The sequence below is a fragment of the Halichoeres trimaculatus genome, unplaced genomic scaffold (assembly GCF_033239565.1).
Source record: "Halichoeres trimaculatus isolate MK-OKI-2021-1 unplaced genomic scaffold, fHalTri1.1 fHalTri1_scaffold_9, whole genome shotgun sequence".
In the NCBI taxonomy this organism is placed as follows: domain Eukaryota; kingdom Metazoa; phylum Chordata; class Actinopteri; order Labriformes; family Labridae; genus Halichoeres; species Halichoeres trimaculatus.
In genome coordinates, this window is record NW_027437188.1 from 17,741,135 (window position 1) to 17,756,724 (window position 15,590).

The 15,590-nt window shown below is 38.6% G+C and overlaps 1 protein-coding gene across 1 annotated transcript in view; it reads left to right on the forward strand.

The window, feature by feature from the left end:
- Nucleotides 1-15,590, forward strand: part of LOC141797761 (leucine-rich repeat and fibronectin type III domain-containing protein 1-like protein) — a 429,138-nt gene that overhangs the window by 194,128 nt on the left and 219,420 nt on the right. Inside the window, exon 5 of the mRNA XM_074679444.1 lies at nucleotides 10,101-10,201. The gene's annotated coding sequence lies outside the window, so the exon portion shown is untranslated. The remainder of the gene's footprint in view (nucleotides 1-10,100; nucleotides 10,202-15,590) is intronic.

Below are 15,590 nucleotides of genomic sequence, written 5' to 3' on the forward strand. Positions count from 1 at the left end.
CCGCTGAGTGTGTGAAGCCACCTTGCAAGAATGTAAACCCCTTCCACCAACTTGCCCCCCACCCCCTTACACTGGAATCATGCTGCACAAGCATGCACACCCCTCAATGCATGTGCAAAAATGCACCTCAGCAGAACTCCTGTAACCTTTTCATCATCTTTCATGCAGTCTGCAAAAATCAGCAAAGCTTGCATAAGGAGCATTAATTATGTAATTACTTAAGTAGGATATGATTAACCTATCTACTCATCATGTATGTTGTGCTCCAAAGAAGATGTTAGTTTAAGAGTGTGTGGGCAGTGTGGAGGAAGTGCATGTGTGGATAGATGTCTGAGTATGCAAAAATGGCTCTGTGAATGCCTCTGTGCACTTTTGTGTGTGTATTTACATGAAAGTGTGTGTACCTGCACTGGTGTGGGTTCTTTCACTGTAGTGCAGTTATGCTTGCTGTCCTTGAAGCCGTGCCTCGGCAGCGGGGGAGCTGCTATTCACTGTTTGCAAAGCAGACATCAAAAGCCACAACTTTATTGATGGAGGAGGACTGACAACTCTGGAGAGAAAATATCAGAATGTGAAATATCAAAGTGCCATGTGTGTTTCAAGCAACTGAAAGTAAAACAAATAACCAGGCGTTTTTGCACACTCGACTTTCTCTTTGTGCTCTTGTGTGTGAGTGTGTGTGTGTGTGTGTGTGTGGGAGTGAGGGTGTGTGTATGCCTGTGTGTTTCAAAATTCACCTTTTCACCTCTTCCCATGCGATCGCTGTGCCAGGTGGAGGGAGGCCAGCTGTGTCCGCAGTGGATGAGTGAAAGTGCACAAGGTATTTATGTAAATATGATTCTCTGGCAGGAAGGGGCCTGATGTCTAAATACTCAGTTTAAAGGTGAGCTGTTTCTTAAATTGAAACTGAAATTAGTGTCACTTCCTGATGCTGGAATCTGAGCTGTGGGCACTGGGGAACTTTCATTTTCATCAGGTGGGATGTTAGTGTCAGGGCGTACTTGTGTGCTTTTCATTCATTTCAGCAAGTGGCGGGTAAGAATATTATAATTTCTTTTGTGCTGTCCAAGTCTTATTACCATAACCATTTCATGGTTTGGAAATGGTTGGAGGTTTCATTTATTTATTTTTGCATTAAATTTCTTTCTGTACCACCATCTTTCTTTTCTTTTGTGTCCAACTAAACACACAGTAAACAGCAGTGAGAATCACTGTGCTTATCTGTGACTGGGCTACACACTAGGTCAAGTATCATAAGAAAACAGGGAAGAAACCCTGTGACTTTTTTGCTCATATATCACTTAGATCTGATCCTGACAATTTAAACAGTAGAAAATACCATTTTCCAATAAGATCCCTTAATCAGTTCACATCTTTGCAAAGCTAATGATGTCAAAGCAAACGGGCAGACTTTTGAAAATTAGGTGTGATGTCACCTGTCTGTTACTGAAGCAGAGTTTTGAAGCCTATCGTCCTAGGATTCTGGCTACTACCTGGCTACCCAAGACTACTACCCAATCACACTAGATTCTGATGCAAGCCATGTTTAAAGTAAATTATTATCATGTTATTATTGAGCATTGGGGATTGAAAAGTGCAAACAAATTTTTCATTGTTCTCCAAAAACCTGCACGACATTTAAACTAAACTGACAAGGCCATTCTGCATATTTGAGGAATCAGTGACATCACACCAACATTTCATATCTGAGAGAAACCCATAAGGCACAAATTGATGTTACACTGGGCTGGATATGACTGCATATTTATGCACCTCAGATGATTCAGTGATATATCCACAGCAGATAGCTACCAGCCTATTTAGTATGTAAGTGCGTGGGGTTCTCCCTCGGGATGCACTGGAGCAAGATGATGGGACAGATGGACAGAAGGATGGCTGGGACTTGAATGAGAGGCAGTGTAATGAGAAAAAAATGTGAGTGTGAGTACGTGTGTGTCAGGAGAATTTGAATAAATTACAGGCCTTAACTGAAGAGAGTTTAAGTGCCTGTTGACTTAATATGTTCCATGGCTTCAAATGACATGAGATAATATTTTTTTCTGCAATAAACTACTTAATGGCTGTTGCACGTGAGTGGTTAGACACATAGACTCTACATCTGCAAAACAGGGTTGTTCCCCTCTTAGGCTCTAATGGATCCACTAAAACTCTTTCATTTGGGATGCTAAGTGGTTGATCTCTTGTCGGTTTCCCTGCAAATCAGAACTCTTGTAATATTACAGTACCAATACACGGACAAAGGTAGACTAATATTGCCCTTAAGTGGTGTGAGTGTCCTGAGGTCTGGCCTTTTAAAGCACGTCAGTTGATGTTCCTGCAATGTATCTTCCCTTTGCACATATCTTCAAAGAAATATCTTCTTTTTTTTTTTTTTATCCCGCTGAGCAGCATAACTACAGGAACATTAACTAAATCTTTCACAGCATCAGCAATCATTTGGAGGGCAAGCAGACCAATGTGAGTCCAATATTCCCTCTCCTTCTGGCGCTCATCTGGTTTCCCCCAGACTCCCGATGGGCATATCTGCCACATTAACCGCTAATTACTCCTCAGTTCTCACCAGATACCTGCTAACTTTTTCTGCTGTTCTTCTTATTTGTTTTATTGGACAGGTAACATTGAGACTAAAACAACCCCTGGAGATGAGTGGAATTCAGGAGCGAATATTCAAACTGCGTCTTTTTCATTACACAAACACTTCTGCCATTCCTTGTGTTTATTTGCAGATTAGTAAGTGTCACTAAGTTGTTTTTGTGGCCTCATGCGGGAAGGTTTTCACAAACTAACTTTTCATCTATTATCTTTTCCTATCTCTCTCCAGATCCATGTATGTCTTTTCTTTTTCTCCACTCCTCTGCCTTCCTCAGTCGTTGTGTTGTTCTAAAATACATTAAGAAGAAAACTGCTCGGGTCTCCATAAATATCCTGTCAGGAGGGTTCGGATAGCTATTTGGAAAGCCAATAAAAAGAGACCCAGGGGCAGGAGTCAACAGACCCTCGTACGGGGATGACTGCTCTGCTGCTCACCCTACTCTGGAGAAACATTAATAAAACAAGATGTCCAACAATGATGTTTTTATGGACATGTGGAGTGTTTTTATATGTCTTTGCTCAGTCATCTGATCAAATCGATATCCTGTCTGAAAACCAATAATTGTTTAACATAAAAACACATTATCAGCTATGGTTATTCTTTCTTTACCAATCACGACTCAGCAGTTTTGACAATAACACATATCCGTTCTCTTTTCTTGACAAGAACTTAGTTGTTGTCTAAAGAAAGGGACAAAAGCCCCAAAGGAGCGACACTGTTGCCTGTCACAGAGCTCATGTGAGAGACGGGAGACACGACAGCCTCAGTGGATCAGACGACATTGTGTGAGAGCGAAAAAGCCCAGGGCAAAGAGAAAGAGTGCAAGCAAGAGAGAGATGGACTCAAGTTGAGCATTTTTTTTTTTTTTGAAAATTGAAAATTAATGTGTTTTTAAATTTAAACAGCAACAGATGTTTGACGGTCAAACCAAAGGGATGTGAGCGGCAGCAGCAGTTAGTCTCATCAAGCAAGAAGAAACACAGCAGATTTAGAGTCTGAGCACTGAACTGCTGCCTAACTTCTCTCTCCATCTGCTTTTTATAGCTCCCAGTTCTTCACCTCTTTTTTGCTTATGTGAACAATGAGCTTTCACACATTCCTTCTCTTTCTCTCTCATTTCTGTCTCAACTGTCTCTATAATTCTCAGTCTCTTTCACAACCACTAATTTTATCCTCGTCCTTCATGTTCGTTTTATCTCTCACATGCACAAATGTGCACACACATGCACATGCACGCACACACAAGCAGACTGGGCAGTGGAGCAGATGCAGCTGACGTTCTGCACCAGCGAAGCATAACAGTATAGTTAGCCTGCTTGGCATGAAACAGAGCTCCTCAGCACGGAACAGCACAGAGCACAGCAGGGCGGCTCTGTGGAGCAGCAGGGGCATGTCATATACTTCTCACGTCGTGGGTTTAGGTCCAGTGCATCACCTGTTGCTGCACATTGTTTCCACCTTCTCCTGTGTGTGTGTGGATGTGTTGCTTTCTTTTTGGTCCTTTGCACAAACTGGATAGTTTTTTTTTTTACATAACTGAGCAAGGATGGTGCTCATTTTATATTCAGGTATGGTGAGTATGATGTTGTGTACTCATCAACAAAAGCAAATACTGACCTTATTTTCACAGAAAGTTTTGTGTTTACTTTTTCAAAAATCTACACAAAAAACTCACTTCTATCCCAAGTGCCCCAAATTTGATTCTTGCAGGGGGAGTGGATCGTAACAGGAGTTCAAGGAAGCCATACAAAGATACGGTCGATTTTTCTTCATTTTTCTGTTTTCAATGAACCTCAGCTATCCATCAAAATTGCGCTTAAATTTGTCAATGAACAAAGTAGTATGCTAACTTGCAAAACTGTGGTAGTAACCAAGGCAACAAATGCTAAATGTTAGCTTTTATTGCTGATCAGACTGAGCCCAAGTGTTCAAGATGCCAACACAATATATGTTCTTTTACAGATTATTTTTTTCTGGGGTCTTTGAGAAGACTAGAGACTATCCTAGAACGCAGAAGACCAGAGGCAGGGTATATACCCTCCAGCACACTCCATTTCACCTGCAGGCCTATGAATATAGTATGAACCTGCAGGTATACTGATTACAGAAGAATCAGAAACTCACAAACTATTCCATATGCACCGTAATCCATTTTCCTTGCTCTGCTGATCTGATATGTGAAACTCAGAGCCTTGCTATAGTATGCTGTGCAAAGCTGTGACATGTCTTTTCAAGCAGGAGCAGAATCCGCCAGTGATCTGTGCCGGACTTAATCTGGAGTCAAGCAGACTAATATGCTATGCCATGCCTTGCTGTGCTTTACTGCACCCCAGTCCTCCATGCTGATGTGTAGAGTACCATACCATGCTGCGCTGAAATGGGATTTTCTGTGCAACTATACCGTCACTGAATCGTCCCATACCATTCTCTCCCTGAGAACTGAGGACGCTGGCATTGCTGCAGTGCTAAATTCCACATGCTCCAGTGATCAGGACCATAAAAGTCTTTAATGAGCATTTTGGAGCAAAGCCACAACCATTTGCAGGTCCTAAAAAACTGTTTAACAGCAACTCTGACTCAGTGAAGCATCCACAGCACAAATATACAGCTGGTTGCAAAGTGTCGAGAAGGTTGTATAAGAGCATCAAAAAAAAAAAAAAAATATATATATATATATATATATATATATATATATATATATATATATATATATATATATATATATATATATATATATATATATATATATATATATATATATATATATATTCCATAATTGTGGGTACATTTCACATCCATGGGATATAGTAATTTTAGTAAATACTAATTTCAAGCAATGACCAATCTCACAGTGGGTCATTTGGGTGACATTCAACATTTATTTGATACAGGTACTGAACAGGTTCCATAATTCATTGAGCTAAAAATGAAAACTGGATTGGAATTTGCTGTTTTTGTGCTATCCAATTTCTCAAATGTCAAGTTTGCCCTTCAAAAACTAGAAGACACGTCTGTTGATATTACTTTCAGTATTATTTGTTTAAAACAATTGTTATAACTAACAAAGGTTTTCAAAACTATTTTAATAATTTCTATGGATAAAGTTATTCACTTTGTATGTGAGAAGTCAGTGTCAACAGTGTTACCCATAGGAAAAAAAAGCCTATAAGCACTAATGGTTTGCTCCAAAGTCACATGACCTTAATCATTTGAAGTCACACCCTTTTTGGTGGGAGCCATGAAGAAAGTATGGCATGTTGTTACTCCTATTCATCATTATTTCATCAAAATGATTGACTGTACATGGTGTACTTTAACTGTTTGTCAAGTGTGTTTCCAACATATTCTTGTGTTCTTACTCTAAATGTTAAATACCAAAAAAAAAAAAAGAAGAAGAAAATGCACTTAAATATGAAGTGATTCAGGTCAGGTGGTGCCATGCTCAAGGTCTGCAGTTAGCATGGGGGCCAGAAAATGGAGAAAATGTCAACTGTGTTACCCATCACAAAATTGAATGTTGTCAGGACAGGTTTGTTCTATCAACCAGGTTACCTTGTCAACCCTGTTACGACGTGTTGTCAGCTGCGTTACATGTGATTTTTGTGCAGTTTGGCTAAACTGTGTTATAAATGATGAGGGACATTTCTAGGGAGCATAGTCTCGCATAGAAATGTTGAATAACTCTAAATTCAATGTTATATGGATTTATGTTGAAAAAATGGTCACAAATTTTGTCCATATCACAGTTGACAAAATTATGCGCCAACCTAAAAATTTGAGAATTCATTAGGGTTTAAGCTTGTCAACCAATGAATTTAGTACAATCCAGGTAGATCATCTGCAATCAAATAGAATATGAAACAAAAAAAATGTGAATGTACCCCAATTACTCAGATATATAGATGGATATATTAGGGGATGGTAAGAGCTGTGCCAAATGATGTTATCTCATCTGCTGAGAATGTGGAACAAAAGCACTAATTACTGCTTTCACCCCAGTTCCAGCTCTCTGCAAGGTTTCTATGAGGAACAGGTGGCTGCAATGGCAAACATAATTGTTATACTAATACTGTTTGTTTTACATCTTCTCTTCTCTGAGTGGGGCACATTAGGCAGTTCTGAATTAACACAGTATAATTCAATGAGCTTTCACTTCTAGCTGCTGTACTTCACTTATTGACTAAAACACATGTAACTTGAATGTTCTTTTACCGTATGTTTAAGTCTTGCTGATGTAAATGCAGACCTCTAATGGTGTGTGTATGTAACTATGACCGATTGTCATAGCTGTCTCTGAGATAAGCACCGAAACTCACAACACATTATTGCTGTGTGTTAAAATAATAAACACATCCATCTTTGAACATGTGATGTGTCATCTAGAAGTGAAAAGTGAGATGTATGTGAGGATCTTTACACCGTATTTAGTTCAGTAATGTTTCAGTAAATCAAAAGATTTCTCCCCTTTTTTGTTCCCCCTCCTGGGTTTGAGGAAGACAGCAGAGTGCTGGTACGCTTTCACTGAATCATCACTTTCTAATTTGGGAAGCAACACATCTGCTACTAATTAACGAGACTGATTGAATCTGGGCTTATACACTGCGCACACACACTCACACACACACACACACACACACACACACACACACACACACACACACACACACACACACACACACACACACACACACACACACACACACACACACACACACACACACACACACACACACACACACACACACACACACCGATGCGTGAACACACTAGTGCACACTGACAAACAGAAACTCTCACATGATCATTTCAGAGAGGAAAACTGAAAATCTCATTGGGCACACACAATTTTCACTTTTCAGTAGCTCTGATGGTGAAAACACCTCTGATAAGGATTATATATGTATTAAACTTCTTATAGAGAATGTGTGCCTTGCAGGGAGACAATAATACAGAGTAGGTCGAGGAATGATAAGTATTCATGTCTCCCTGTACTTACGAGCAATATTTCTTATTAAAATTCACTGGAAATGAAAAAAGCCTATTTTTCATTGGGCCAAAATGCTTTGCAGAGACTCAGCACTCTATGAGCTGTGATACTCTGAGGTTATTGCATTAATCACAAATTGGAGTTTGCTTTCAAGCTGTTTCTCTAGAGAGGCAACAGTTTATTGGAACATCTAAAGTTGAATAACTCTTAACATTTGTAACTGAGACACTGAAATTCTCACAGTACTTGTGTGTTTTATATTGATGACTTTAAACTCCAAACACAAACTCACAAAATGCAGTTTTTCGCCAAAAAAAAAAAAAAAAAAAGCAAAAAGACAAACAGCTTGCTGCATGCTGATGAGATTGTGTAACATTTTGTGTCTGGCACTTACAGCACACACATGCACAGTGGCCTCCTTAGCACTTATTGATACACACTGGAAAAAGTCTGTCTACACCGTGTAATCAGACTGAATGCTTAATGCTTAAATGTAACCATTTAGCACCCACAGATTGATTTATCAAACATTAAACTGTTGGCGGCTGCTGTTTTTGCATCTATATTGAGCACATTTGGAGGGCAGATGCAAACTGGCACAGCAGTTTAAACAAAGGACTGCAGCCATTGTGGCGAGGAGAAGAAAGAGGTGCAATAACAGATGAGGGAGAGAGAGAATCTTCAGTTCGTGTATCAAAACACATTTGGACTGTCAGAAATAAAAATAGTGGCGACATATCATCTATCCAATAATGCTATTTTTGAGCTGCTGGATGATGGGAAATGATGAATAACACATGCATGATAAATTAATGCTGCAGGACTGCAGACATGGGCCGATCTGATTCAAAGAAATTTCTCATGAGCTATTTGAGGTATGCCTTTTTTTAATGAAACTAAAAAAAAAACAAACAAAAAAAAAAACACCATGAATGGACTTAAATATTGTGCTATGTTTTGAAACAAACTAAACCGAGCTTTAAGAGCCACCAGAAAAGAGAAAACCATATAATCAGTTAAAAAATAATTATAATGGTTTTATTGACCATGTCTCTTTTTTTTTTCCTTTTTCTCAAAACAAACTTGGGCTATGTGTTTTTGCTCTGTTTTCGACCTGTGCATAGTGAACGTTTGTCTCCTGTGCTCTCTGGAGAGCGCAGGAGATGACCCTCCTCTTCATTCCCCAGCAGCTCAGTTGAAAGACCACTGCTGCTGAATGATCTCCCATGTGTTGCCAGAGCATTGATGGTCTTTGTCAGCCCATGAACAACACTGACCAGCTGCTTCGTGAGCACCACAAGATTGGACACCACTCTCACCTTCTGTACAATAGCCTGTAATCGTAAACGACCACTCTGCTTTTCCACTAAATCCTCATTTAAATGGGCCGGTTTGCACCTGTTATCAATTGCGTACGCAGTCTTAGTAGATCACCTATGACACGTCCACGAATAGTATGAGCAATGTTTTTGTTTTTACATGCAATTTAGTGCTCGTTATTTGGGATCTTGGTAGATTGGGCCCTAAATAAGGGATGATATATGGTTAGTTTATGATAGATTCAGATTATCATAGATTTATAGTTTAAATGAAACTGACAGGTGAAATGTTGAAGAAACACCTCAAAAATTTGATTTGAAAGCTACTGAGACCTAATACATATCTTTTTTTTTTTCAAATTAATCCTTAAATCCCAACATTCACTTATATGATGTATTTTCTAAAGTTCTCATTATATGTAGGCATGGATACTATTTATGCTCCGAGCAATTTTAGTTTATGTCAAATCTATCCAGACAGCAAAGCTCATTTTGAATATTAAATTAGTTTAGAGGTTGGTTTAAGTGTTGTAAGCTACAACTTCACAGTTCTTATAAGAAAATTAGTGTACTTTCATTACACTACATGCCCAGAATCTCTCTGTAAAACCCAATTTTCTTTTTATCATTTTGACTTTCACACTTGAAGTTTATCTCAAAGAACCCACCATAAACCACCACATGTTTCTACAGTTATAGAATATAGCACCATGGACACAGTGACCTTCACTGGATTGAGGGCACAGTGACCAATAGAGACACCTCCACAGCAAAAAGAGAATGGCCCCTGTCCTCTCTGATGGCCTTTCTCCACCTGTCACTCAGTCATGCTCTCTTTATTGACATTACCTCTCCCCTTTATCTGTTTCCCCATCACTCTTTCCAAGCCTGAGCCTTAGGAGATCGACATTCACCAGCTCTCTATCTCCTTTCTTCATCTCTCCTGTCCTCCGTTTACTGATCTCCTTCAGTCTATCTTTACATCCAACTGCCTCCCTCTGTGCCAAACATCCCTCCCCACTGCTCCTTCATGTACTTGCTGCTACATGAAAAACAGTGTTGTCAAGGAATTTTCTGCAGTATTTATAACCCACTGGTAATTTAAGGGAAATCACACATTTTCTATCGATACCTGCACCTGTACATTTAACCCCCTCTGCTGTCTTCTTCCTTACTTTAGGACTAATGGATGATCGTGTTGTTTGGTTGTCAGGGCCCCTACCTTGACCGTCACTGCACTGTCCCTGTGCCTCCCTCACTGCATCTCTGTTGTGATACAAGGTTAGTATTTGACACTCTTTCTCTCTGGCAGTTGCTCTATCTTCCTTTGCTCGTGCTCTCCTTCCATCTCTCTCTCTCTGGCTCCATTAAACTGTAACCTTGCTGCTCCGAAGGACAATGCCAAACACCTCAGCCTTGCTTTCCTTCGCTTTCATTTCTTTTCATTGAAACAAACAGGTATGCTGAGGGCTGCTTTGCTTTTTTTTACGCTTCTTACATGATATTTCTTATTACTGAACCATTAAGTGGTTACAGAGCTTTATCACCATTTTAGAACATTGCTGCACTTCTGTGCCCAACTCAGCTAATGTACGGGCCATTTCCGAAAAATTTGAATATAGTGGAAAAGTTTATTTTCATAGTTCCATTCAAAAAGTTAAATATTCATAGATTAAAGATTTATGGCCCACAATTTAAATGATTTCAAGTATCAATTTGCTTATTTTTACATAATTTGGGCATCAAGCTCATAAAGCCCACGAAAACAGGAACTCAAAAAATTAAAATACTCTTAAGAAATCAGCCCAAATTTTGCAGGGCACGAATGATTTGAACTGATTGTCACTCATTCATCATCTACAAAACTTAAAGCACCTGTACAGGTTTCCCCTGGTGTCATTAAAATGCTTCAGTTTGGTTCAATATGGGTAGGACTGCAGACTTGACAACTGGCTAGAAGACCATCATTGATACCCTCCATAAGACGGGTAAGCCACAAAAGTTTTTAGCTATGGAGGCTGGCTGTTCACAGAATGCTGTGTCCAAGCCAGTGGTGGCTGCTGGTCAGTCAAGGAGGGGAAGCTCATTTTGTCTGACCTACATCATAAATGTGTTTATTTATTTTAACATAAATTCTACCCTCCGTGTCAGCTAGTTAGCAGCTGAAGCTGCCAGTGTCCAGTGCAGGTGTTGGTAAACTCTGCTTTCTTAAATCCAAGGTCACCACAACAGTCTACCAGAATATTTTAGAGGACTTGATTATTCCTTCTGCTGAGGATCTGTATGGAGGTGCAGATTTAATCCAAGTATTCCCAACCAAGTATTACAGACTGACATATCATTTTAAAAGTACCATACTTTGATTGATTTGATGTGATCCTGATTTCTGTTTTTTTTTTCTCTCTTTTTTCCCCCCAAAAAACTGAGAAGGAAATGGTGATTTCTTCACATTTTCTTCAAATTCTAATTTTTTAAATTCCTGTTTTTGTGGGTTTTATGAGCTTGACCCCAAATTATGTAAAAATAAATACATATTTGAAACTGTGGGCCCTGAATCTATAATCTATGGATTTTAAACTTTTTTTGAAAGGAATTAAATAAACTTGTCCATGATATTCTAATTTCTTAGAAAGGTACTGTAAATGTTCCACTAACAGAACTCTGAAGTTGAAACATGTATTCACACTTAAAATATAAAGAAGACATGTGAGCTTGAAGGATTGTGTCAACTATTTGTAGATGGTAAAAAAAAAAAAAAAAAAAAAAAATCAACCCTGAAAATGAACAGGACCAAGAGCAACAAAACTAATCATTTATAACAGGTTGAGTCCAATACTTGAGTCCCATCAGTCCATGCCCAATGTTGACTAATGATAATCTATATCAATAAATGGGAAACATTGGAAGGTATTGATCAAATATGGTCAATATCCTGTGTTTAACCTCAGAAGTAAAGTGTTGCAGGGAACAACCTGATCTCACTCGACAAATGAAATCTGTACATTAAAAGAAAGAAACTCTAGATGTTTTACCTTTACCTGTTGACACTATGGTGTTCTAAGTTAGTATCTCATCAAATCTACAACAGTGGTAGTTGTGTTGGTACTTTGATATTTCTCTAATGAGCGGAGTTATCAATGAGATTTGGCCAAATGAACCTTAAACTAGAGAAATAACAATCTGTAAAATATCACACCAGAAACATTTTCAGAAACCATAAAAACAACTATTTGAAATTATGTTCAAATAGAACAGAAACTTGAAAGCTTGTTTTTCCAAAATGACTCTTCAACTGGACCAGGTAAAAGTGGCATCACATCCTGTTAGTGCCTCTCCACACTTAAATCTAAATTTAGTTGGCCCATACTCCAATACAGCTGTACACGTGCACACATCTGTCAAATAAAAGAAAACCTCTCATTGCAGGCCTGATAATGTGACGCCTGGGAGTGATGAAACCCACAGTTATCCCCTCATTTTACAGAGATAAAAAGCAACCATTGGCCAGGTCGTTTATTCTCAATCACAGCCTCTTGTCACCATGAACTTTCTGAAAATAATATGAGATATTTATCAGTAAAAATTCACATCTTTTAATCTTTTTAAACAAAAGTATTAGAATGATTTATTTGCTTTTTGACAAACCATGAAATTCGTTTGAATCACTTTGATTGCAGTTTCAGCAGGGTAATCTATATATTTACAGTTCCACTTTTGATTTTAACATATGTTTATTCTAAAACGGTGATGCTGTTAATGTGGTTAAAAATGAATGAATGAATGAATGAATGAGAGAGTTTTTGCAGAATGAGAGACAAGCAACTTCATGGAGACAGAATGAAAAAAAGTCACTGCATCTGGAGGTAAAAGTTGTACATACTTTATACATGTTGTGTGTACAAATAGACCTAAAGCAAAGAGGCTTCTCATGGGAACCTCAAGAGCTCAGATTTTCTACAATTAAGTAAACTTAAACAGTATTGAGGTTCAAGTTTCTATACAGTTTTTTTTTTTACCTGTAAGAGTTTATTTCTTTGCTTCAGTGTCAGTTCACTTCAGTGCCAAGCTGACCAGAATCCTTGTAAGTAATACATTGACAGTTTACAAGTACCTCCAACCCTGCTGGAAAAAAAAAAAAAAAAAAAAAAACAACAACAAAGAAACACTTTCCTGTTAACCACTGATCTGCCAACACAAAAATCTTATCTGTGTCATGATAAAGTATGCAATCATAAGTTTTGGAATAGAGGTTTTGGTAGCTTGTGCAATAAAACAGTGCAAAAACCCAGTGCAAACCACAAACCCCAGGCATTTCTCAACATAAGGGAATGCCCTTGGACAAACAATTTTTTTAGGGTCTCTTCGCACCCTGCCTCAGGCTTACACCAGGTCTACACGGGCTAAATAATGAATCCATTTACACAGGACGTGTCCAGACATAGTCCAGACGTCAACTCATCAATACACCAGTGGTACTGAACACATGCTTTAGTTTGATCTTGAAAACATTTGAGCAGAAAGGGGGTTAAAACAGAGACCAACATGACAAAGTTGAGCTTCAGTCCACAGTTAAAAAAACAACAACATTAAAATAATACTAAAAATAGATGACATACAATATCAGTGTTTCAGCACTCAGCCCTTGAATCACACACACACACAAAAAAAAAGTTCAAAACTCTATACTACTTGATGTGTTGGTAGGCCAATCCAGCATGTCTTTATTTCTTCATCAGCCAACATGGTGCTTCAAACATCCAACCTGATTTAAGGCATCAAACTCATTGGCCTGCTGCCTTCTGTCTCTGTTTCTCTCTTTCTATCTCATGTTGGTATTGTGAGAAGCTGGTGAAAAACAATCACACTTTCCTTTCCATCAGTACAGTTTCTTAACAGATGGTGCCAGTAAGAGATTCCTTCAATCACCTTGAAGTGAAATGATATTTATTTTGGACATTGTGTTGGTGTCTGATCCTATTGCCCAGACAGACTGATAGAATTATTGTTGGACAAATATCTTCAGGTCTGTGCCGAGTATTACCAAGACAAACAGATAGAAAAAGGTCTTACATCAAATGACTGCTTTCAGACTGTATGATATTTTCCGACACCACAGATCGAGATCAGAACTAAGAAAGGCATTAGTGTAACAACTTTTTCAATTATGCACCTTGGCTGTATTCCACTATATCAACATCTGCTTCACCTCCATACTGGAGAATATTGATAGGAATGATAATAATACATCTTATCTGTCATGGTGAAGAGTGTAATTCACCAGCAGAGTCAATGAACAGGCTTCTCCTCCAGTATTCACCCATAATCCTCTGTGTGAAACCAGCTTGCAGGCTTCTTAATCACTCACTGGAGCATTAACTAATCAATGCCTATCAATTACTTGATAGGAGGTTCGATCATCTGTCAAGCCCCTGGCACTGATCTCATGATCGGCTGATGTACTGATTGGTTCAGTGACGAGTTGGCTGATGTTGAAGTGACAAGGGCAGCGAGGCTGTATAAGAAGTGGACAGGGTGTTGACATTTGATTGACACTGAAAACAACAAAAAAAGTGTGCCCAGCAGTCATGCACTGAAGCACTGAGGCTAAACCCTGTTTTAGTCTGTATGACTATCAGATAATTGAAGAGTGACAGGCCTAAAAAAAATAATCCACACTGAAGCTATATCCAAAAGCTGTATGTGACAGAACAGGGCCACACCAAAAGAAACTACACAACTCAAAAAGGTAAATACCCTGTGAGGATTGCAGGGAGTGAGTCAACATTTCCAGAGACCAATGACAATGTTGCACTCTATTGAGAGCAGCATTTATAACATAACTTTCTATTCTATCTTTGAAGTTACCTCTGTAACTTAAAGTTTTAATCACAGACTATGTGAAGAATGGTGTTGAGTACGGCTGTGTGGGCAGATATATGCTTCATATATGGGTTAATTTCCTGCCAAATCTGACCCACAGTCACCAATAACTCATTAAACAATACTGCACCACCACCAGTCTCTAAACTTAATGACATGCTAATTCCAAGCGTATTAAGTGTAGCTTGTGCAAAACAGAAGCACATCATTTTCCATCTCTACTAAAAGCATCTGAAAATATTAAAACAGTAAATGCCACCAAACAGACCGGGGTGTAATTGGAAAAAAAGATCAAAATGACTAACTGGATCTAATGTTTATGCTAACATGGGAATGTTTCTCTGGTCATTGGGGACAAAGTTAAACTGCTTGCTTGTTTTAAGAATAAGTGGTTTTATTGCGAGATTAGAGCCAAGTCTGTGAGGGGTTACACTCAGTGGTCAGTCTTGTCCCTTCTTACACAAAGAAAACCAATGATAAAATCACACTACCTAATCGACAATATGTATCAACAAATCGGTACACAATGTCTTAACTTTACATCCTACAAAACAACTGAAGAAAGGAAGAAGGGTTCAAAAAACATTCTGTTCATTGGCTTTCATAACAAATATATGCACAGCAACCACATTTCTATGATAGTGGGTGACAGTGCCCATGGGATTTACAAATTATTATAATTTTTTTTTGTTAAAATAAATGGTCAGATTTTAGGTATGTTGGAAGTACAATGCGACTTCTTTACCTCCATTGGGGTAGATGGTGCCTTAGAGCTACTCTGCTGTATGTT